Source organism: Sylvia atricapilla, chromosome 3 (assembly GCF_009819655.1).
Source record: "Sylvia atricapilla isolate bSylAtr1 chromosome 3, bSylAtr1.pri, whole genome shotgun sequence".
NCBI classification, from domain to species: domain Eukaryota; kingdom Metazoa; phylum Chordata; class Aves; order Passeriformes; family Sylviidae; genus Sylvia; species Sylvia atricapilla.
The window spans coordinates 76,631,964-76,655,828 of NC_089142.1; the positions used below are offsets into that span (position 1 = coordinate 76,631,964).

The following is a 23,865-nucleotide window of genomic DNA, read 5'->3' on the forward strand; positions in this document are numbered from 1 at the left end:
TGCAGATTGGAGCTACAGAAATTTGTTTTTTCACCTTCTCTGGTGTAACCTTCTCTTTGTCTCCCCTAGCAAGACAGTTGTGAATTGGTGTGTCCATACAGTTCCATAGGTGTCTCCTGCTTGGTCACAGATGGTGCCAGGAAACATTTTGACCTAACTTTAGAGAGCAGTGGTTGTTTTAATAGCATGGGATTTATGTCTGAGTCTGTGCACAGCCCACTGAAACTGAGCTCTTGCAGCCTTTAGGCTTCTTCTTCTTCTTCTTGGTGTGCACCTTGTAGCAGTGGCTGAGTCACCCAGGAATCACAGAATGTCCTGGGCTGGAAGGGACCCACAAGCACCACGACCTTGAAAGCTGCAGGTGTAAGGCATTCAAATGCTATCCTCTGGGCAGTACAATTCCCGGTTTTGTCACCGACTGGCAGAATATACCTGACTGACTTGTAAATGCCAGCTTAAAGCTTTTGTTATCCAGTGAATTTGTGAAAAAGGTACTGAAATAACAACACTTTTGGTAACCCTGCCTCCTGAACTACAACCTGTTCCCTCATTGAAACAATTCTTGTTTTTTAGAAGCAGAAAATGAAACAAAATGCCATCTTTGTGGAGAGAGAAGAAAAAAAAAAACCACATAAACTAAAATGTGATGCTGTGGCAAACAACCAATACCCAGTCAACAAAGCCCCATGACTCCAGTTGCTGTCAATTCCTCTGGCAAGTAGCATACTTAGCAGAGCCAACAATCAGTGTTATCTTTCAGCGAAGCATCACTGAGCAAATTTCAGAATACACCCTACATTAGACAAGCATGTTGCTAATGCATCTTGAGACAACCTCAACTACAGGTATGAGGCTGTTACTGCAGAAATATGCTGTTCATTTATTTCATAATTAATGCACTTTCCCTTTATCAGCTACAAAACACTGTCCAGTAGTGTTAGAATTGAACCAGACTGAGGTGCAAGAACACTTCTAACTTTTATGATTTTTCAACCAGAATTTCCAGCAATATCAATCTGATCAACATATTTAAGCACTTAAGTGCATTTGACTTTTTTTTTTTTTTTTTTTTTTTTACCCAAACTATCCAGTATATAGGTAACCCTGCATCAGATATTTGAATTGATGGCTTGTTAATATCCTCTGGTTGCTGAAAGATGTCTTTGTTGTGCTTTGGGGTGGTTTGGTTTTCTTTATCCTCAATCACTGTGAAAACACATCTTTACTTTCTGGGAATTCTTCCAGTTTAAAGGCTTGAATCACTAAGTCTTTTGTTTTGTGTCTTGCTGCAAGTGGGAAATAATGGAGATCCTACAGATGTGTTTCCAAGGATTTGCCTTTCTTTTCTGCTTTGGTAAAACAGTCTAAGTGTTTGGAAAAGAATAAAAATGACCTTAACTAAATCATGGATTGAAACCTCTAGGCTTTTCTTGCCTGTTACAGTCTTTGGAAGATTAAGTCACATTTTATCATTAAATATTCATTTTTGCATTGTTATGAAAAAATCTGTGGAGTTGTGTTGTGTGTCCACCATGTATGTGCTTCTTTACAATGATGTGCAATGAATAAGCTTTAAGGCTGTTGGTTGTAAGTTATCAACAAACTGCAAATACTGCTATTTAAGGAAAAAAAATCCTCCATTATCTCTCCCCTAAGACATGTTTCATGTTTAAAAACTGATTTTTCAATTTTTTGTGAGCACCAATTTGCAACATACAGAAACACAAGGTAATGTGTTTTCCACCAAAATACTAGTTTGTATGCATTTTGGTATGAAATTAGTGCTTGACAGAATGACAGACTTTAATTCTTTTGGTTGCAAAAATGTAAACAGAATAATTGACAGTAGGAGAAAACAATAAAAATCAAATTTTGGTTCAGTTAAATAAAATATATAAATGATTTGTAGAAGATATCATGAATATCTTAATGTTAAGTGCGCTGTGATTTGATACATGTTCCAATGTGTTCCCAAGCAGAGGTCAGTATGGGGATTTTTCACATTAGACAGAGTCTATCAGAATCACTCTGAGCTTCTACTGCTTCAAAAAGATGAAGCTTCTCTGAACACTTATGTTACTGCAATTGTAGAAAAGTCACTTTTATAACAAACTTTAATTATAATAATTTGAAAATGGAAGAGCCACCTTTAATTGTTTTAAATGCAGATTTAAATCAACCTTTCAAACTGTTTCACAAATTAGGATCACTCATTAAATGAAAGAGGACGTTGTACTTTCAGTGTCTGTCTCAAAACACTTTCAGCCAGAAACACTGTATGGAGCTGTTCAGGTGTGCTTGGAAACAAGTGAGGTGCTATGAATTTCCAGACGCTCCTCTTATATGAGCATAATTTTGTCACTGCTTAGAACCACAGAAGTTGTTAGGTCGGAAAAAAACCTTTAAGATAATCAAGTCCAGCTGTTAACCTAACCAGCTAAGCCCACCACTAAAACAGGTCCCAAGGGTATTTCCAATATAATTTTTGTGGATTCGTGCTCATCTTTGCAAGTGACCAGAATGCAAGTAATGCTAAATGCTTTACTTAGCCTTTCCTTACCCAAATGAAATATTACTGAAGGAGTTTTCTTGTTAGACTTTTACACTTCTGTAAAAAACATACAGAACATTTTCTGTTTATTATCATTTTCTGTTTATCATCCATGCATGTTTATCATCATCCATGTTTATTCATTGAAGTGAATTTCTAAGGAATTTTTCTACTTCTTTATATAAAAATGCTATTACATTTGCTTTTTCGTGTGGGCTCATGCTTTTTAAAAGTCGTCAAGAGACAGAGAAATAATATGTCTTTTCATAGTGAGAGCTGTAATGCCACTATAAACCACCAAAGTGGTGATTTCATAGGAGTCAGCCCCATATTAGTTCCTCATTCCAGTGAACATGGATCACTTTCTGAAAGACATTTCCATGTCCCCAAGGCAAAATATAGGGCAAATGTTTTTGAACTTTAGAAACCTGATGAAAAAGTATTGATGTTCTGCATGTGTTCTTGGGATTCTCATTTGATGTGCAAAAAGAGTTGCTGTAGACTTGAAAATCTCAGAAATAATGAAAGAATTAAAGAGGCTTAATGGTCAGGTATGGCTTAAGCTACTGGGAATGGGGAAAAACAAAAATCACTTTAATAGAAATATAAATGTACTTCTCTTCCAATTTGATATACCTTACTACTGTTACCTTGAATTCTTTGTTTCTGAAAGACTGCATTGTCATCAATACTGAATAGCATTTTTATCTGTGCTCCGGTTACTGGAACACACTGGGCTTCAACACACCATTTCTAAAAGAAGCAACAGGACTTCTGTGAACTTCTGGAAGCATCTCTAAGTACTGGATTTTCTTAAATATCAGAACACACTAATCAAGCTGTATCATAATCTCCCTAGCCCAAAGCAAATATTTATATTCCAAGTTTTATCACTTTTTTTTTAATGTTTAGTGTTGGCCATTATGTGTGATTTTAAGTAGCCCAATTCTACTATATGGTAGTCTCACTGTTAATAGAGTATGTTTGAGAGCAAAGAATTTGCCATAGGAAAGATGTTTGTTGCGGGGGTTATTTTTTAATTGTGTATGTAGCTTTTCTTATTGTTATTCCCATTCCTCCAGTGATTTTGAATCTTGTAGTTTTATTTTTTACTATATTGAAATTTTGGAACATTTCTCATATTTTTCCTTCCTGCTTGTTTGTTGTCATTAGGTTTGGCACTGAGGACGGCAGTATTGTGTGTTCTTTTCATAGTCTGTTCCACAGGGAACCTGTGCTCATCTGAAATAGTTTGAATTAAGAAATCAAGGGAACAGTGTTCAGCTTGTATGCTTTAAATATGCAGCTTACCAAATGATTTTTTTTTTCTCGTAAGTGTCCAAAGCTATTCTTTTCCAAAATCCCTGTTCAGATGAAATATGTTTCATTTTTCATCTCATTTTGCTTTGATTAGCTCAGACCTCAGCTTCAGTTGAGAACAGAAATAAATCCTGTAGCAAGTAAAATATCATGAGCAAACTAGTAAATTTAATGATGCTACCAAAATATGAATATAGTAGAGGACTATCATCTCATTATACTAAAGGTCTGATCCACTGCCGTGTTATTTATTTGTTGTTCTTTGTGCACAATGATTATTGTTAAAGGTACTATGTCTTTCTGTCCCTGAAGCCATTACAATATTTTTAATGTCATAATATTACTCTGACTAGGTTTTAAAATTCTGGGATGTTTCTTAATATCAAGAAACCTCTTGACTTGACATTTTTAATTTATTTCAGTGCCATCCATGTTAGTTTGCCTTATGTATTAGAGAGTGGTCCAGATAATATATGCTATTAAAAAAAATCACAGTGAGTATGATGAAGTAAGAGTGCTAATTAAAATATCAGATCATCTTACTTTAGAAACATTAAATTGATATGAGGATTCTTATCACAGAATGATGTAAGTTGGAAAAGACTTCCAAGATCGTTAAGTCTGACTTTTGACCAACCGCTGCCTTGTCAACTAGGCCATAGCAAAAGTGCCACAACAATCTGTTCCAAGCTCAGCAATCCCTCCCATGAAGAAATTCTTTGCGATGTCCAACTCAAACTGCCCTGGCACAGCTTGAGGCGTTGTCCTCTTGTCCTGTTGTCCGTTGCCTGGGAGAAGAGGATGACCCCCACCTGGCTTCAACATCCTTTTAGGAAATTATCGAGAAAATGTGGTTGTCCCGAGCCTTTTTTATCAGGGTGAACAATCTCAGTTCTGTCAGTCATTATGACAGCTTCTTTACCCACTCTTCATAGAATACTAGTATGGCCACGTTTGGGAGGCACTGTCCATCTTGTTCCAACCCCCTCACAGTGGGCAGGGATACCTTGCACTGGACCAGGTTGATCAAAGCCCCATCCAACCTGGCCTTGAACAAATTGAGGGATGGGGCATCCATAGATTCTCTGGGCAGCCTGTGCCAGTGCCTCTCGGCCCTCACAGTGAAGAAATTTTCCCTAATATCTAATCTAAACCTACTCTCTCTTAGTTTAAGTGTTCTGTCACTGCATTCCATTGTGGAAAGTCCTTTCTCAGCCTTCTTGTAGGCAACCTCCAGGAACTGGAAGGCTGCTCTAATGTCACCCTAGAGCCTTCTCTTCTCCAGGCTGAATAACCCCCAATTTCTTAGCTTATTGTCATAGGAGAGATGGTCCAGGCACTGATCATCTTTCTGACTGTCTGCTGGATCTGCTGCAACAGGTGCCGGTCCTACCTCTGCTGGGGTCCCCAGAACTGGATGCAGTGCTCCGAGTAGGGAATCATGAGGACAGAGTAGGGGGGAGAATCCTCTCCTTTGACCTACTGCCCGTACTGCTTTGGATGCAGCCCAGGTTAGAGGTTGCTTTCTGGGCTGTGGGCACACACTGCCAGGTTATCTTCTCATCCCCCAGGTGCTTCTCTCCAGGGCTGTTCTCAATCCATTCTTCTCCCAGCCTCGGCCTTTGCTTGCAATTGCAAAGTGTAGGATCTTGTGTGCATGGGCCCCTCTCTCAAGGCTGACCTGTCCCCTCTGGATGGCATCCCTCTCCTCCAGCCTGTCAACAGCATCACGCAATTTGGTGTCACTGGCAAACTTGCTAAAGATGTGCTCAATCCCACTGTCCATGTTGACAATAAAGATGTTAAACAGTGCCAGTCCCAGTGCCAGCCCCTGAGGAAAGCCACTTATCACTGGTTTCCATTTGAGCATTGAGACATCAACCACAACTCTTCAGTGCCAATTTCTTATTCACTAAGTGGTCCATCTAACAAATCCATGCCTCTCTAGTTAAGAGACAAGGATATTTTCAGCATCAAATGTTCTGCACAGGTCCATATAGCTGACATCAGTTACTCCTCCCTCACCCACTACCACTGTGGCCTCCTCACAGAAGGCCACCACATTTGTCAGGCACAATTTTCCTTTAGTGAAGCCATGTTGACTGTCATCAATTGCCTTATTTTCCGTGTACCTTAGCAAAGTTCCAGGAGGATCCAGTCCCTAACCCTGCTGAGTGCAGAGGCGTGACTGACTGGCTGGCAGTTCTCTTTTTTCTTTTTGGAAATAGGGGCTGTATTTACCCTTGTCCAGTCAGTGAGAGCTTCACTGGACTTCCATGTCTTCTTGGAATAAGATGAATAATGGCTTATAAACCTCATTCACCTGAGGACTCATAGCTGCATCTCATCAGGGCCCATGGACTTGTGCAACTTCAGGTTCCTTAGATGGTCTCACACCTGATGTCCTGCAGTGGGTAGTTCTTTGTTTTCCCAATCCTTACCTTGTCCCTCGGTGACTGGAATTACCACTGAGAACTACCAGTGAAGTCAAAAATAGTCATTGAGTGCCTCATACTTTTCCATATATGAGAGATGCTCTCCTAAGAGGAGATTTATTCAAATACCATACATTACAAATTTGAGAATCTTTTATATTTACCAGATTCTCTGACCATGGCTTTTACTATTTAAGGACTGTTTTATTATTTTGTGCCCAGTGCTGTGGCAAGTAAAAGGAATAAAGCGTAAATGCAAGTTAAGTAACAAGCAGATCAGAGCCGTTGTGGTTTTCTGCTTTTCTGTTTTGCAATACAAGGAGGGCAAACAAACCATTTCAGAGGGGTTTTTTTAAAATTTATTTTTAAAGCCGTTTATCTTTACAAACCTATCTATTCACCAAATGAAGTAATAATATGGCACAGCTTTATAGTTGTGATGCCACCGGTGCAAAGCACAGGAGTGATACACTCTGCTTACATGTGTTGATATCCAGCTGTTTAATTAGATAATTTAACTATAATGTCATCCTGCAGTTTCCAGTTTGGTTGATCATCTACCAAAAATCTGTCATTTCAAGTTACTGCCTCACTGGACAGAATAGCCTTTCCTTCTAGGGGTGTGGCTTCATTTCTGGCTGTTTTAAAGAGTCATATCTTGTTTTTGAACTCAGATGAGCTGTTTATGTGGCTTTGTCAATGAATTTAAAGTTTCATTGTTCCCACTCTCTTAGATTTTGGGCTGTCTCTAATATTTATGAGTAATTACTTTATGCGTTCATCCAGATCATTAAGAAATATTTTGACTAGCATAGGGCTAGAGGATGATCACTGCACATCACCTTGAAAAACAGTTACTGGATGATTTGCTGTGGGAAATTACGTTTTGAAACATATCAGTTAAATGTCTCTAACATTGATCTCACAGTATTCTAGTTTCCTAATCAAAATGTCAGTGCCCTATCAAATGTTACACATAAATCTGGGTAAATTCCCACATTGCTCTTAGGATGTTCCACTAAGTTTGTAATCTCATAAAAGTGTCAGGTTGGTTTGATAGAGTCAGGTTACCATAAATCCTCATTGATTGGCATTAATTACAGATCCCTCTTTTATTTATCAAGCACCGTATTAGCAATGTACTGCATGTAGGGCTGGTGTCAGGTTTCCATACTGATAATTGCTTAGATTGCCTCATATAAAGTTGCCCTAAATGATGACATGATGTGATTGTGTTCCTGTTAAGCTCTGTAGTTAAAACCTTCTCTAAATGTGGGTGGGTTTTTTAGCCATCGGTGTATTTTCTGAGGAGTAAAGAAGAGGTGAATAGTACTGAAAACAACACCTTGGGACTTTGGAATTACCTGTGAAAGTGCTGTGATTGCATTTTTCTGATTTCGGTTAGGCCTTTAAATTGATTCACCTAATAGCAATTAGAGATTAAAAATATTTACTTCAAATTCTTGATTATGAAGAAAGACACACAGCAGTTGACTTACAATTGTGTTTAAACATTTTTAGTATGTTTTGAGGTTCTTTCCGTTGCTGTTCCATATTACGTCAACTCTCCATTTCTTTTCAGATTCTTCTTTAGGAAACCATAATTAGATAATTTTTTTACAGGTATTCTCAAAGCAACCTCATTCTGGAGTAGATCAATTTTTCCTTTATAAAGAAATTCTGTTATTCTATTTCTCAGTTCAGAAAAATCAATGATAGGTGAAAAACTGAATTATAAAATAGAATTAATTCTATATAGGAACAAAAAGCTAAATTATTTATCTTGGAAATAGAAGTTAAAGCTTTTATAATTAAGATCTGTCCTCTTTTTTAAAAAAAATGAATACTTATTCACTCCTCATCAGTGTAAACACAGAATTTCTGCAGTATATTGGCTGGGTTTTTATGGCCACAGACTGTGTCTGTATCAAAACAAATTATTAGCACACATAACAGGTATGATTTAGATCAGTTAATGATATTTATTAGTTATGTTTTTCTTTTTTTTTTCCACCATTAAAATCTTGAAACTGAGATGAGCCAGCTCTTTGGACGTGTTGATCAGTTTTCACATCTCACCAATAATAAAAAGTTGCTAATACTTTTACTCAGCTGAAATTTTCATACACATTCTGGCAAACCCGAAGGAACTCAGTTATTTTTGCTCTGTGCTGAATGATCTCAGTGAATTTAGCTCATCTTTCTTGTATTGATGCCACCATTTTTATTTGCATGTCTGGAAATGCCATCATTTTGTAAAAGATTAAGCAAGAAAATGTTGAAAATTGTAATACTTTTTTTCAAACAAATCCTCTGCTCTTTTGGATGTTGTTCTTTAGTTGCTAACACTGTCAAATAGAAAAAAAAATCCACCACCACCACCATCTTCATTGCTCGTTTTATTTTTGCATCTGTAGTTCAGTTCCAGAAAGCCTTATCTTGAAAACATGAGAATTAAGCACGCTTTCAGTGTTTTGTTCTGTCTTTTACTATTTATGTGATTGTGCTTAGCTGCTAGATTCTCATTGCTCTTCACAACTTCCTTTTAAAAATAAACAGTTGTTTTGAACACAACTTTGTATTTTCATCAATGCTAGAGCTCTTGAAAAATTCTCCAGATAGTGTAGAGGCTTCACCATTTGATGAGAAAGAGTTTCTTGTGAGCTGAAAATTTGTCCTGTAGTAGGGGCCAGTGAGACCTTTGAAAGACTTTGATAACAATAATAACAAGCCAACAGCTTTTTTCAAAATTTTTGATGGCCCTGGTATCACTGAAGAAGAAGTTAATTTTTATAAATTCTTCTGTATCCTCCTTGAGACTGTCAGTATCAAGGGTCTGATGTTATAGAAAGTGGGCAGAGCACTGCTTGTGTTCATCTGACCAAATCCTGGATCATTCACAACTCTTGTAATATATCCTTTGACTGTGCTGAAAGGTAGATTTTGTATTTGCAAACCAAAACTGAATGTAAATTCACCTTTAATGCTTTAAAGGTATTTTACTTCTAGAAATGTCTGGAAAACATGCTGATGATGCACTGCAGCAAGAAACTTATTCTGTACTCATGCTATGTTGGCTGTCATAAAGACAATGTTGCATAGTTATAACATCCTATTTCAGCCTGATGCAGTGTCTTTTTCCTGTTATTGTGATGTTCAAATCAACTGCAGGGAGATTCCTCTTTGCCCATTACATAATTAAACTTCAGCACTTTTTACTATGATATATTGTGGAAGTTATAATGTGTTCAAAAAGTGACAAACTAATGGAAAAAGTTTATTGAGAACTATTTAATGTGAAAAGACTCCTGGTTTATGAAGTCTCTGAACAACAAATTGCTAGAGATTAAGAACTGGTTTTTTGGTAAATACTATTTTGAAGTTTTTATTGGTTTTTAGCACACATTCTAGGTATCTACTGTCAACTTCTTACTAAAGACAAGATTTTAGGTTGAATGAACTGCTCTATGACTTCTATGACTATGTGGTGAAATGTGTGTAACCAACAGTTCTCTTATTGAAGTTGGTTATTGTCAGATTGAGATAGAAAGGATAAATATGAACAATATATTTCTCATAATCCATGTCATTTTTTTCAATTTACATCCATCCATCCATCCTAAGTCTTAGCTACAATTAGCATGAACACAATAGGCAAGTGGAATCCAAATTCAACGTGCTGTATTCTACTGCCGTGAGAAGGAAGTTTGAGATACTCTCGCTGGCGTGTGTTCTTTCCATTATATGGTCTTGAGCTGAGTAGTGAGAGCAGTGTTACAGTTACTCTTTCTTTGTTGGATGTTGATCAAGTCGTTTTCACATGTTATTTGGAGGCCATGTTACCATTCATGTATTTTGCCTATTCCAGTTGTAGGAAACATAGGGGTATTCAGGGACCTGAACAAATTGGGAAGCAGCAATTGAAAGCTAAGGACAAAACAGAATTATATTAAAACCAGAGAAAAAAACTGAAGAATACCCGGTAGAGTCAGATCCAAACCCTAACGTTGTATTTGCTCTGTCACTTGTTTCACAAATCAGACCTGCATTTTCTCTCAAACTAAGCTTGTTTGATACATATTTTTGCATGTACTCTGTCAATGTGTCTAACATGTTCAGAGATAGTTTTTTGTAATTCAGTGGATTTTCAGTAACACTTCTACTGAATCTTTTGTTGTGCACTGCACATGACATTTAAACGGTATGTTACTGTCTGCAGCTGTTGCAAATTCATTGCTGATGATTGAAGCCTTGGATTTCCATTCAAGCATGCAACATCTTCCTGCAATCATCTATCAGCAATCTAATCAGATGAAGGTGATTTTGTTAGGGTACAGTATGGTTACCAAGGAGTCTCTCCTCAAATGTCAGGCAGCATTTACAATGCAAGAGCACAATTTCTTCATTCACGTGTGGCAAGTTCTGTTACCGAATGTTTAATAACTGTGTCAGTTTGCAGGCTGACACACTATGTGAGACATTCTGTTAGAGCTAAAAGCTGCCGTAAAATTTACCTTGGCATTAAATCTGTTTCCCGCCTATAGTTTTCATGCTTAATGTTCTGGTCTGGGATTCTAAAATGTGAAGGCATTAGGTTTTGATTAACAATTGTCTACTGTATTTTTGGTTGAACTATTTCTAAGAAATTGCGCCTGTAACTGATTTAGGACCAGTTTGTAAACTTGAATTTGTGTTGTCGGCTTCTGTGCATGCACCTCATGAAATTAGCTGATTTTTTACAAATCAGAACTGAATTTAAAATAAGCATGCACTATTTATAGGGTGTGGTGGTGTGGGATAATGTATTCAATGGTATTACCTGTGAGTTTGTCTCACCAGGGGCTGCAAGGTAATTCATATTGGAACTGCTGCAACATATTAGGGGCTTTGTCTCTCATGGTTCATGCTAATGTGATGGGTAATTATCAAATAGCTGCTGTCAGAAATGCCTGAATTCTCACAGCATAGCTATCTGGGGCAAGGCTTAAGGGGTTGTGTTCAGTTTACAATATGTATTTCTAGCTCAGAGAAGTCAAGTATAAGGAAAATTTATGTGATTTTGAGTCTAGAAGGCTTAAATTGTAATAACAAATGTCTTCTGGAATCTGTTGTCTGCCTTAATGGCCTAACTCAGAGAGATGCTTAGAATATATACCCCAGCTTTAAATATACAAATACTCTGCTGAGGTTAACAATACTCTACGTTTTAAGCACCCGCCCCATTTGGGACATCAATCTTAATGCATAAATAATTGATTGGGTAAATACATAAAAATTCTTCAGTAAAGGTCTTGCAGTTGTCATTAGAAGTATTTTGTATTTTGGCCTGTTTGCTAGGAAGATGTTTAGATGTCAACTTTTTCCCTTGCTTTAGCACAGTGAATGGTTAGAATCATGGTTTAAAAAAGCCCAAGAACTTTTTAAGAGCATGCTATGCACAATTTTTTTGCAGAAAGGATTGCTACAGTTATCTTTTAAATGTTTGTGAAATACCATGTTTCATGGTACTTACATCTGCTGTTCAGTTGCACTGTACTTCGTCGCAGGTCTTTGGGACTTCAGTAAATGTTTGGGCACTCTAAAATGAAGTGTCTGAGTTTTTCCACCGTGGCTCTTAAATGTATGTGGACATACTAACTGTGGTTATGAATTGTTCTTAGAAGGTCCAGATGGGTAAACTGCTGCCAGGAAATGAGGGGGAAGTGTTCTAGTGAAAAGTCGGTTTCTTCCATTTGATACATAAGCCTCCTTCACTCTCCTGCTACCCCATCATTACAACATCAGAAATGGCACAGAATTCTTCAAGCTGCATCAGCGTGTTTTATAGTTATCTGCTGCACAGAAGAAATGGATATTTCTAGTGCTTACAGAGTAATTACTAAGAAGTAACTTTTCACCAAACACCACTGTTACAGTGCCATTAGCAGGAGCTGTGATTGTGTATTTCTCATTCTTTGCAAGCAAAAATATTAGCCCCATGTGAATTTGAGTTTGTAAATGGGGAAAAGCAATAAAATTTGCTGTGGAGATACCTATTAAAGGAGCTATGACTTTTATGTGGGTTAGAAGTGGCACCCAGAAACAAATTGATTTCTGGAAGCTTATTCTTAAATACTGGTAGGCAGTAGTGCATTGCTTGCAGGATCACTAACCTGTCAATAAGGATTTGTTGTGATAGCTTAATTCTTGTAATTTACAGGTTTTGCTGGAGCATTTGCGTTCTGTGACAATCTTTTAACCATTTGTTTTAGCTCAGAGAAACCTGAGCTAATAAATTTGTACAGTTTATTTAAATTTGACTTAAAGTATTTAGTTTTCTAAGTAACTGTAAAAATCATGAGTTCTCCTTGAAAATATATAGAAATATGTATGCAAAGTATATGAACAAGAGAAGAATCTTGATGGAAAAGATTTGATCCATGTTATCCTCTCCCCTCAACCCCTGCCAGAAAAAACCCCACCCTAACCAACCAGCCCAAAAAAGCATCCACAAATTAAAGGGGTAAAAATTGCAAGGTTGTAAGGTCTTAGAATCAATTTACCCAAATACATTAACATAATATTTACTGCTGTATTTAAAGTAATGCTGTTTCCTTCTTTTTTTTTTTTTTTTTTTTTTTAAAGATAATAAGATGTTACATACATCAGATACTGAGTTACATTTGAATATTTTAACTAGCATCTTGGAACATGCTTTGAATGAATTAGAAAATGGTTTGGGCTGGATGGAGTCTTAAAGATTGTCTAGTTCCAACTTCCTAACTTCCTGCCATGGGCAGAGGCACCTTGAAGGCCTGTTTCTCAGTTTGGTTTTGAGAAAGCTCCTGTGAGTGGGAGATCAAAATAAACAGTGTGGGTTACCTAGGAGATGGCACACTGTAGCAACAAGATTATTGCCCTGCATTCGTTTCTTTTTGCTTGTTTTTCATGCTTCTAGAGAAGGTCAGATTGTTTTTCACTGCATTAGGACTTGCTGTCTGTCCAGTTTTGGACCATGATGTTTTAGGGAGCCTCTCAGGAATCTGTTACAACCTCATTCAGGTCCATAGGTGTATGAGAACTACACTGCTGGAATCCTCTTTCAGTTCCATGAAAACACTGATGTGTTATATCTGTGATATCTTATTGTCCATTAATTTCTGTTCTCTCTGCTAATGTTCTTCAAGAGCAAGGGAAACTCCCACTGGAAAAATTCCACTCAGTGTTATTGGTCTCCCAACTTTCAACAAGGTACAGGCACAGCCCACATTTTGTTCTTGGTAACAGTCAGTGCAGGAAACTGAACCAATTTAGTTTGGAGTCTGCTTCTTTGGAATTAATTTTGAGAGTGGTCTTGTGATATAAGTGAAACATTTGCTGCTTGTTTCATATGGTCTGTGCAGAAAAAAGTGCTTTTACTGTGAAGTTACTGCAAAAGGGCACCACTTTCACTATTGGGCTTGTGACTCAGAGTAGTTGTGGCTTCTGTGCCTTTTGTCTGAACTACACCAGAATTACCAATGGCTGCAGCACACAGGGGATCTTCTTTTGGGCTTACCTTCTTTTGCAGATGATAATCTTGAGTGAAGAGCATATTGTCCTGCATTCCAGTCTCTGAGTTCAGCACTAATTAAGCATTTGGTGTGTCAGGCTGGATAAAATACTGAGCACATGAGCTAGATATTTGTGTCTGTAGGAACCCGATTGGATACCCACTCTGATAGGAGCTGAGTAAAGAGCTCTGTATGCTCGGGAACAAGCTAAATACGGGTATTCTACTTTGTGTATAAATGTGTGTGTTTTCCAAGGTGTCATTGAGGCACATCCTATTACAGATTTGTAAAAAGTGAGTGGGCCGACTACGTATCGTTGTAAGGGCTGGACCATCTTTTCTATGGTAGGGCCTAGGTGAGGTTTATTTCCTCAAGACTGGATCACAGCGTGATACTGGTTAAATGAGAAGTTAAAACTGTAAACACTGGAAGCAGGTAAGGCAAAACCACACCTGATATCCAGCTATAACTTCTCTCTGAAATTTAAAGGACACTTTTTTTTTATAATTTGCAGGCCTGAACATTAGAATGAAGTGTGTGTTTTACAATCATAATTCTCATTTTGACTACTATTGCTCCAAAGGGATTATTTTGTTATGTACTTATCCAAGGTCTTCCTACTGCTCTACTGCATATTCATGAATATATAGGCTGCATGATGGAAAGTTTGTTCCCAAGTTTGAGCTTGCTGCTATTAAATGAGATCATGTCTGTACAGAAAGAATAGCAGTAAGGAAACTGTGAAGGCTGGGGTAAGCACAGGTCAGTGTTTGGTGAACTCTGGCTGATTAATTGCTTATGCCATCTATGGGAGAATTTTGGAGTCTGGAAAAAGATGTGCTATAATAAATGTTATAATCAACTTGTTAGGTTTGCACGAACACGACGTTTGTGAGACCAAATTTGTGCTGTTGGCCTCTGCAAGCTCTGCATCCTACCCAGGAAGTGGAGTGAAACAGATTAGTATTTCTGTGCCTGGCTCTGCCACCACACACCTCTGAGTCAGGGTCAGCTTGAGACCCGTGTTCTCAGCTTTGAGGACTCAACATGGTGTGTTTAAGATTCTGTGACTAAGACAGTGTATCTAGACAATTGGATTTTGCTTAATGTCTTTCTTAATGTGTCCTTTTTTATTCTTCTAGTATCCCGTTACAAGGCAATGATTTTGGTCATGCATTTGTATCTTTCACATTATCCCTTTTCCTTTTACTTCAAGTTTCCTAAAATTGAAGTAAAATTGTTTAGTAATAAACACATTTAAAAGTTGTGGGGGTTCTTTTCTTTTTTTTCTTAAATAGATTTTTGAGGTAACTTCCAAGTTTAAACTTCAACCATTTTAGTTTGTAACACAGATCTGACAATAATTTTTTTAAAAAATATCAAATGCAGAGCTTAATGTATTTTGTTTGGGGAAATCATTCAAGAGCTGTTTATGCTCTTTTAAAGATTCTGCTATTGTGTAAACCCATTTTTAGTCACATTTTCAAACTAAATTACTGTTCTTTCAGAGTGAGGGCAGGAATTTCTATTAAAGTAAATTCTTTTGACTAAGTATGTATTTACATGGTATTTCTACAGGTAGAAATCTGTTTAAAAGAATTGTAGAGCCGAAACTGTTTTGCAATGCAGAAGGATAAAGGGTCCTGCTGTCAGTTGCCTGGCTGGTCAGAAGACTAGAGGAAATTGGACTGGGAATTAGCAGCAGTTAGGAAGATAATGTGTTTCCAGAAGTGGAGAGATATGCAAAACCATGCCCCATTTAGTGCCCCTCAGAGGTCCACAAGGTCAAATATTGCTGGTAAAATTTCTCATGCCTGAAGGCCATGGCTTATTATAGCTAGTAAGTTTTTCTCAGTCCCTAAAACAGGGATGGACGTCACAGACCATGCCTGGGTGTGCCTGCTCCTTAACTCTGCCTGGGTGACATGCTGGTTGGCATCTAAAATGTGTCAGGGGCATTGCTAACCCTGCAACTGTATGGATGACTGTTCAATCACTCTAAAAAGGCTCTTGGATAGTCTTTAACAACAGGCTGTTTGCTAGTGTAGATGTAACCTTACTCTCTTCTGGAATTTTTAATTTAGAAAAAAACATGTGGGGGTTTTTGCTGCTGCTTTTTTACAGTGAAGACAATGTAAATAGAGAATGGTTTGTTAGAAAAAGCACATTAAGTCACATTATTGAAAACAGCCTTCATCAAGGCTTCATCAGCATTATAATAAAGTTATGCAAACAGCCATTTACACTAGATAATATATCTATGCATTAAATTATCTTAAAGGATGAATGTCCACATCTTTCTGGCTTTAATAGTGCAAAATACCTTTTCAAATATGACACTGTGCTGTCATCTTCTGAGAAATGTTGGCTTCTTCGGTACTGGTATGTACATTAAAAATGGCTTTTCTGTTAAATGCTTGTTTAACTTATTTACTGCATTTTTCAGATTCCTTATGCTATAAACTATAGGTAAGAGTATGCAGACACAGATTTATTTTTTTCCCAGCAAGATTATACAGGAGCTAATGAATTTCCCACTGTGACTTATGTTTTACCTAGTTCATCTTGCATATATATTGCATCTAGCTTGTCTCTGGATATTGCATATAGAAAATATATTGGAAAAAAGGATGATGACAGCATAAAACTAAATGCCAGAAAACTGTCAATTCGCTGCAGAGACTTTAGAGATTTTACAGTACAAGATTAGCCCAAGTGAAGAGTGGATTTTGGTAGAATTTTTTTTGTGGACTTTTGTTTGTTTGTCCCTTCTACCCATTTTATTCCCTGCAGCCCTCTGTAACTTTCAAGAGCATCTAGTAACCTGTAAGAACCTCTGGTGAAAGCTTTTCAAGAGTTTAGGCTCTAATATCATTTTATTAGTTAGAGATTTGTTCAACTCCATAGCAACGCTGTGTACATTTGGGTTTTTTAATCTGCGACTCATGTAAAACACTGGCTGTATATTTGTATTTCATAGGTTTGTGAGGTGTTTATGCTAGATATTATAGTTCAAATTTTGCTATTTAAAATACTAAAATACTTGTCTTGCAAATAAAACCTCTTTTCTCATTGTACAGAAGTGGAAGAAATAGTTGTTCCTTATGTAGGGTTATATACCAGGGTGACTTAGCTGAAACAAATAAAATTAACAAAATATATGCCTAGTCACTTCCCTTCTTGGAGGGTGGCAGTATGAATCAACTATGAGCATTATTGTATTCATGTGATTATATTTAGCATCGTTGCTCCTTTTTCTGTGTATCATGTATTTTGGCTATCTTGCAGAGTATTTTGGTTGCTTTTTGTTTTAAGAAAGTCTCAGTTTGTGTGCTACCCTACAAATATTCCATCTGTCTTCTCAGTTTATGCAGGAGAAAAGATCTAAACCAGGAAATCGAGGGAAAGGAAGGTAACAAGGCTCTGCAAAGAGACCTGGAATGGTTGGATGGATGGGCGGAATCCAATAAGATGAAGTTTAATCAGTCCAAGTGTCAAGTCCTGCACTTTGGCCACAATAACCCCCTGCAGTGTTATAGGCTGGGGATGGTGTGGCTGGACAGTGCCCAGGCAGAAAGGGACCTGGGGGTTCTGGTAACAGCAGCTGAACACGAGCCAGCTGTGTGTCCTGGTGGCCAAGAAGACCAAGGCATCCTGGCCTGGATCAGGAATGGTGTGGCCAGCAGGAGCAGGGAGGTCATTCCTCCCCTCTCCTGGGCACTGGTGAGGCCACACCTCGAGTGCTGTGTCCAGCTCTGGCCCCTCAGTTTAGGAAGGATGTTGAGATGCTTGAGCGTGTCCAGAGGAGGCCACGAGGCTGGTGAGAGGCTGGGAACACAAACCCTGTGAGGAACAACTGAGGGAACTGGGGTTGTTTAGCCTGGAGAAAAGGAGACTCAGAGGTGACCTTGTCACTCTCTATGACTCCCTGAAAGGTGGCTGTGGTCAGGTGGGAGCTGGTCTCTTTCTCCAGGCAGCAACTGACAGAACGAGAGGACACAGTCTCAGGCCTCACCAAGGGAAATATAGGTTGGATATTAGGAAAAAGCCTTTTACAGAAAGGGTGATAAAGGACTGGAATTGACTTCCCAGGGAGGTGGTGGAGTCGCCGTCCCTGGATGTGTTTAAGAAAAGACTGGATGTGGCACTGAGTGCCATGGTTTAGTTGAGATGTTAGGGCTGGGTTGGATTTGATGTCTTGAAGGTCTTTTCCAACCTAATGATTCCATGAAAGGAAAACTTATGAATTTACTAAAATTAATCCCAACCTCATCAACTCTGGCAATTGAACAAACCTGAAAAAATAGCTGTTAGAAAAACTTTGCAGAATTTTCTCAAATATTATGGTTTAACGTGTCTTGTTCTGTGTGGGTTAGATATTACCTCTGTTGGCAGGACACAAGACCTGCTCCTTATCATTTGTGTAGAAAGGAGAACACTAGGAGCATTTACCCAAACTAGTTAGTAGAATTCTATTAAGGCTTAAGGACAGCATGGTTGTAGTTGTGCTAACAATGTATTGTCTTAACAAACATGCATCAAAAGAAAAGCCACAAACCTCTGGGTGGCAAGTACAACTAAAAAAACCCCACTGACTAGTCAATAAATATGCAAGAGGTGCCAAATATTTTCGAATCTTCTGAGAAGGCAAGCATACCAAGAGGGAGAGAATAACATTTCTGCCATTTTCTCTCTTTCCTGTTCTCACTGTTTCCATTGTAACTGGGCAGTCTTGGCTGGTTCATTCTCATTCATATCCTGATTTATGGCAGGCTTTGGGAAGATGACAGAACAAACTGTCCAATTTTTCAAACCTGAAGACACCGAGATGAAGCAAAGAGCCACTCCTGTAGTATTACAGCCTAATTCTGTCTGCCCAGTGTCATCACATAAATACTGATGCTCCCCCTGAGGCAGTCATAGTGCTAAATGAAAGGTGTCTTAGTACTGTCTTTCAGCTGTGTTAGAGACTTGTAGATCATCTATATGGTTAATGGATGGATGTGAGGCTCTAGGACATAGGTGATATTAGTTAAAGGCTGGAAATCTAAACCCAAAAATAACAGTCATTTTTTAAATGCCTGTTGGGTTAAAAATACCTTTTTTTGAAGCTTTGAACCTGCTCAGTTCCTTTGATATCAGGGCATGGACAAAACTTAAATTTTTCAGTTGTGACAGGATCAGATGGATGGAAATCTGCTGCATAATGTTGCAGAAAAACCATCAGTATTAACAAACTAGACTATGGAATTACTCCTGTCATATAGAATACTCAAGAAAGAGTAATAGTTAAAGAAATTATGTCGTTTACTTAGGCATTGTGATTTGTTAACTCTGTGGGCTTCTGAATCTTCTTTGAGACATGTTACAATCGAATGTCACCTGTGCAATATTTATAGCTCAAGTATATGAGTCCTGTTTCTTGTACCCTTGAAGATTCTTTTTTCCTAGTTATTTTGAAGCTTTGATCACTGTCTTTAGCCTAAGTGATTGCTAACATGGTTGGAAGATAAACAAATCACTCAAACCTGTAATTGCAAGCAACTATGTGCTACAAGAAGCACAGCCTGAGGATCCACTATCATGTAGTATTTTAGTTTCTTCTCTCCTTGATCCCTTTTCTTGGCTTTTGTTCACATAAAAATTAAAATCTGATTGCCAGAGGAAATTAAGCTCAAAGTAAAGGGGTTATTCTCTACAGGAAACACTTGATAACAAATTTAGACAGTTGGATTCTACTTTAAAAGAGGCTGATGGGAAATTTTTAGTCCTAGGAATCAGCACTAGTGTTTAGGATATGATGATTATTATACGTTGTAAGAAGCTACTCTGAAACTGAGACTTTTTCTGTGGTTCAAGTAATTCAAAGGCATTTTTCCAAAAGAATCTGTTTCATACATTCTGGTGAACAAATGCAGCAGAACAATTTGGGTCGGGCTCTGGAGTGTGGGCTAGGTAATTTAATTGTCTTGTCACCATCCTGCAATCTTGGTTCAACCTAAAAGCTACTGTTGGTCAGAGATTGCATTGGATAGACGTAAAAAAGTTAAGAGCAGAGAGGAAAAAGGGTAGAGTTTGCATTCTTTCAAAGGAAAAATGTGTAAAGCTTTCATTTTATTTTGTATGAAAGCATGACTGTTCCCACTGAAAAGTTCTTTACTTAAACTATCTTACTGTATTTTTAAATTCCACAGGCATGTAAATAGTCACATGGACCTGTGACCCATTAATTTGGATTTTTTGGGGATTGGCTGTCCATAAGGCCTTTGATTCTATTACAAGGTAACATTCCAGGCAAAGATCAATTATAAGGACACACAATGCCCTTCAGCCTTCATTTCTTTGTCTATACTTTGAGAAAATGGATGATAGAAGAGCTGGATTGTTCTGCATTTGTGTCATGGAAATATTGCTACTTGAAGGAATGACAGCAGAATTAGTGATAGAATTGTTTGAGCTTGAGTCACCACTTGCAGAGAAATGAAGCAAGTGTGTTGTGTGGTTGCCTTTAGATGAGCAAAGCAAATGAGGAATGTTGCTGTTAAAAATGTGAAAAGTCACTTTCCCGCAGAGTACTTTCCTGCGTGGTTGACGTAGCATTGTGTGGGCAGCAGCAGCTAAAGGATTCCCAAGGCACTTGTGTTCTATTTTTCTACCGTGTTGTTTCTACCAGACAAGAAAAGAAAATTGCATGATAGGTGCTACATTTCTTACTGCTCTCCTTATACAGAAAATTCCTAGAAAACTATAGTTTCATGTTCTATTCAGAGACCGGATATCATCATAAACTTGTACAGTCAATAACCCATCATGCCAGTTATTTAAAATCTTAAATATATTTTTCTCCTCTGTTTAGATTTTAAAACAAATCAATAACTTCGAAGGGTTTTGGTGTGTGCAACAGATAGGCAAGCTTTTTTTTCAATCATCAATAATCTTGGTTATATCACATTGAATGTCTGAATATAACTGAACAGTACTATAGCTGTCTTGTTAAAATTTTTGAACAATACCTCTGTTCTTTGAATGAATTTTGGAAAATGAAAGATAGAAGCCTTTTTCCTTGGCAAGGGGAATAAATACATAAGCAGATTTTTTTTTTTCCCAGCTTGAATTTTGTTCTTTTTTTTTAAGAATGTGGATAAATGTGAGATCTGGGTATGATGGCAGTAGTCTGCAGCTATTTTCTATCCCTAAAAATGTCTCATAAAAATAATTTATGGTGAGTTTTAAATACATTTTTAAATTTCTGAACCTTGGCTCTAAGTGGCTTGGTCAGAACTAAAACATTAGGTCTTGTAAAGATTCAGGAGTAGTATGTCTATTTCCTGTCCCATAATTTGCTACACTCAAACACTTTCCATATCAAAGGCTTTCTGTTCAAATAATTATTATGCAACAAATTGTTTTTGATATTCTCAACTGAAGAAAAGGCATGGTGAATATGTTAAATTCTGCGACCAAGAAGTGGAACTGCGTATTTTTAATGTTTTTCTTATATGAAGTTAATTAAAGTCAACCAAGAATTAAAAGGAGATACTGTAGGAGGTCCTGACACTCTGATATATGTGTCTTTTAGTCACTTGGACACATTTAGATGGCAAGTGTTATAGTTGGAAAGAAGAGAAAGTCTGAAAACACAGGAGGATAGCTCCTGGATGCTGCTCATGTCAAAAATGTAATAATAATTTTGAAAGTTCACTCCCTCCATCGTCTGTCCTTCACACAAGTCAAAGTTGATGTTTTCACCAAGACCAAGCTCGAGCATAGAGTTGACAAAAGATACTCCTCCTATAGAGCTTCTATTATGGATAGCAGATCTTCTTAGCCAGAGGCATTTTGAGAAGAGCAAAGGAGTTCGGTCAGAAGGCAGATATTAGAGAAATGCTCTTATTTCTTCTACATTTTTATGCTGCTTTTGTCTCTTGCCAAATTAAATAACTATATAGTACTTACAGACATTTAAATTTAATACATTATCACTTTTTTTTTTTTGTATCAGAAGATATTTCAACTAATCTTTAAGGTCAGCTTAGTTATTGGCAATTTATTAGCAAGGCATATTCTGTAACATTTGCTCTCTCTTGGAATATCAGTTTTTCTCCTTGAGTCCCATGAAGGCATTTCGGTTAAGTCCACACTTTTGACAGTGTCCGTTGAATTGCCATCTCTGGCATGTTCAACAACAGGGATTCTGTAAATTTGAAAGTGGAAGGGATGGGGAAATTTCTGTAGAAATATGTGTGAAGTATGCTGTTATTGGTGGCATGCTTGTCTTTTCATTCTTGCAGTTTTTTCTGGTTGCATTCTGAATGTTATGTCTGAGATCAGGTATTGAGTTTTTCACAAAATCTTTTCTTTTTAACCGGAAAAATTGCTTTAAATTTGTGGAGGGCTTTTTATGGTGAGGAAGTGTCTCAGTGTAATGATCATGCTTTTCAGAGACTTGTATTAGTTTTGTTATGTAAATTATTAAAGTGAGCAACATATTTAATAATTGGATTGAAGTATTCCTGAAATCTATGTTAAGGAACTTCAAATCCACTGTCACTTAATAACCCTGAATATTTTTCTGCTAAATCTTAATAGAAAATTAGGAATTAATCACATGCATAACTATAGTGCTTGTAGGCATCAATTAATGTAATTCTTTTAACATTGAAACAGACTTAAGGAGCTACCTGATTAAGTTTAAATGCTGATTTAATACCACACATAAATCTTTTCCTTTAAAATGAGTGAACTTTATTTGTCCTTAACCACTGAGACGTGAGAGCTGTATTTATCCTTTGTTTGCCTAGGTGGGGATCAGCTTAGCTCTGCCCAGGGGAAGCTGCATTTTTCAGTTTGGGGAAGTCAGCTGCCCTCGGGAATAATGTTTACATCAATGATATCATGATCAAGTATCAAGTTTAAGAATCACAGGAAATCCACAGAGAAAAGGTTTGATTTTGATTGGAATCTCAAGTAGGAGAAAAATGTTCTTGAATGGAGAGCATCTTAGAAAGAAATAACACTGATGATAGAGCAGAGCCTAAGGTTAACTTATCATCTACAAGTATTATAATAACAGTTCCAGATGAATTCTGGATGTAGAGGAGGCAGAAGAATTTGCTTGTTTTTTCTGTCTGTAGTAAACTGGACTTCAGAACATATATCAAAAGGGTAAAGTTTCTTCTAGGCCTTTTTAAAACTGCCTTTCCCCTGATGGTTTGTGTATGACTTTGATCTTACTTATGTTGGTTCCTTGACCATATAGAAGACAGTTCAGTTCAGTTATCACCAGCAGTTAGGGGTATGTAAACCCCTGGCTTGTTTGAAAAGACAGTTTACAGAGTGATACTTTTAGTAAAATATCAAAGACAATTTGGGGTTTTTGAAAAATTTGAGCATTTTCTTCTTGAATTTCATAAGAAGTGGCTAACATTGACCATGTGTCTTTGAACCTTTTCTTCCCTTGTGCACTTTTTGTGATATTGTGTGACACAAAAGTGATTACGGGAGTGAAGAATATGACAGAGTATGTAAGAGTGATGCCTGCTCCCTTCTCTGAATAACAATCTGTCAGATACACTGCCAAAAGGAAGACATTTATAGTGTTAAATAGAACGTTCAAATTTCATGGGACCTATGCCTTTAGGCAAGAAAATGATCTAAAGGTATCCACTACAGTAGAAGGTGACCATAAAACTACTCACTTTTAGGACTAAGAAAAGCACTAAATTTTGTCTCTGCTTTTGCAGTAATTCTTTGACGTGACTCATTGCTGAACAGCAATACTTACAATCATCAGAAATTTTTTTTGTGCCTAAAAACACACGTGCAGAAAGGAGGAACAATGTGATTTCTTCTCATTCAAAATATTTTAGAAGTAGTCAGATTCTGATGTAGACTGCATGAATTTTTGTTCATTCCTTCTGTGTCATTCTGTAAGGTTTGGGTTTTTTAAATTAAAAAGTCAATACTATGAAAGTACTGCCTCATATAGCATAAGTTTAGAGACATTTTGATATCAACCTTAAGAAGT

At 37.4% G+C, this 23,865-nt stretch overlaps 1 protein-coding gene across 1 annotated transcript in view; it reads left to right on the forward strand.

Annotated features, from left to right (window-relative positions):
* PRKN (parkin RBR E3 ubiquitin protein ligase) overlaps nucleotides 1–23,865 on the forward strand; it is a 674,505-nt gene that overhangs the window by 306,551 nt on the left and 344,089 nt on the right. The gene's annotated exons all lie outside the window — the stretch shown is intronic.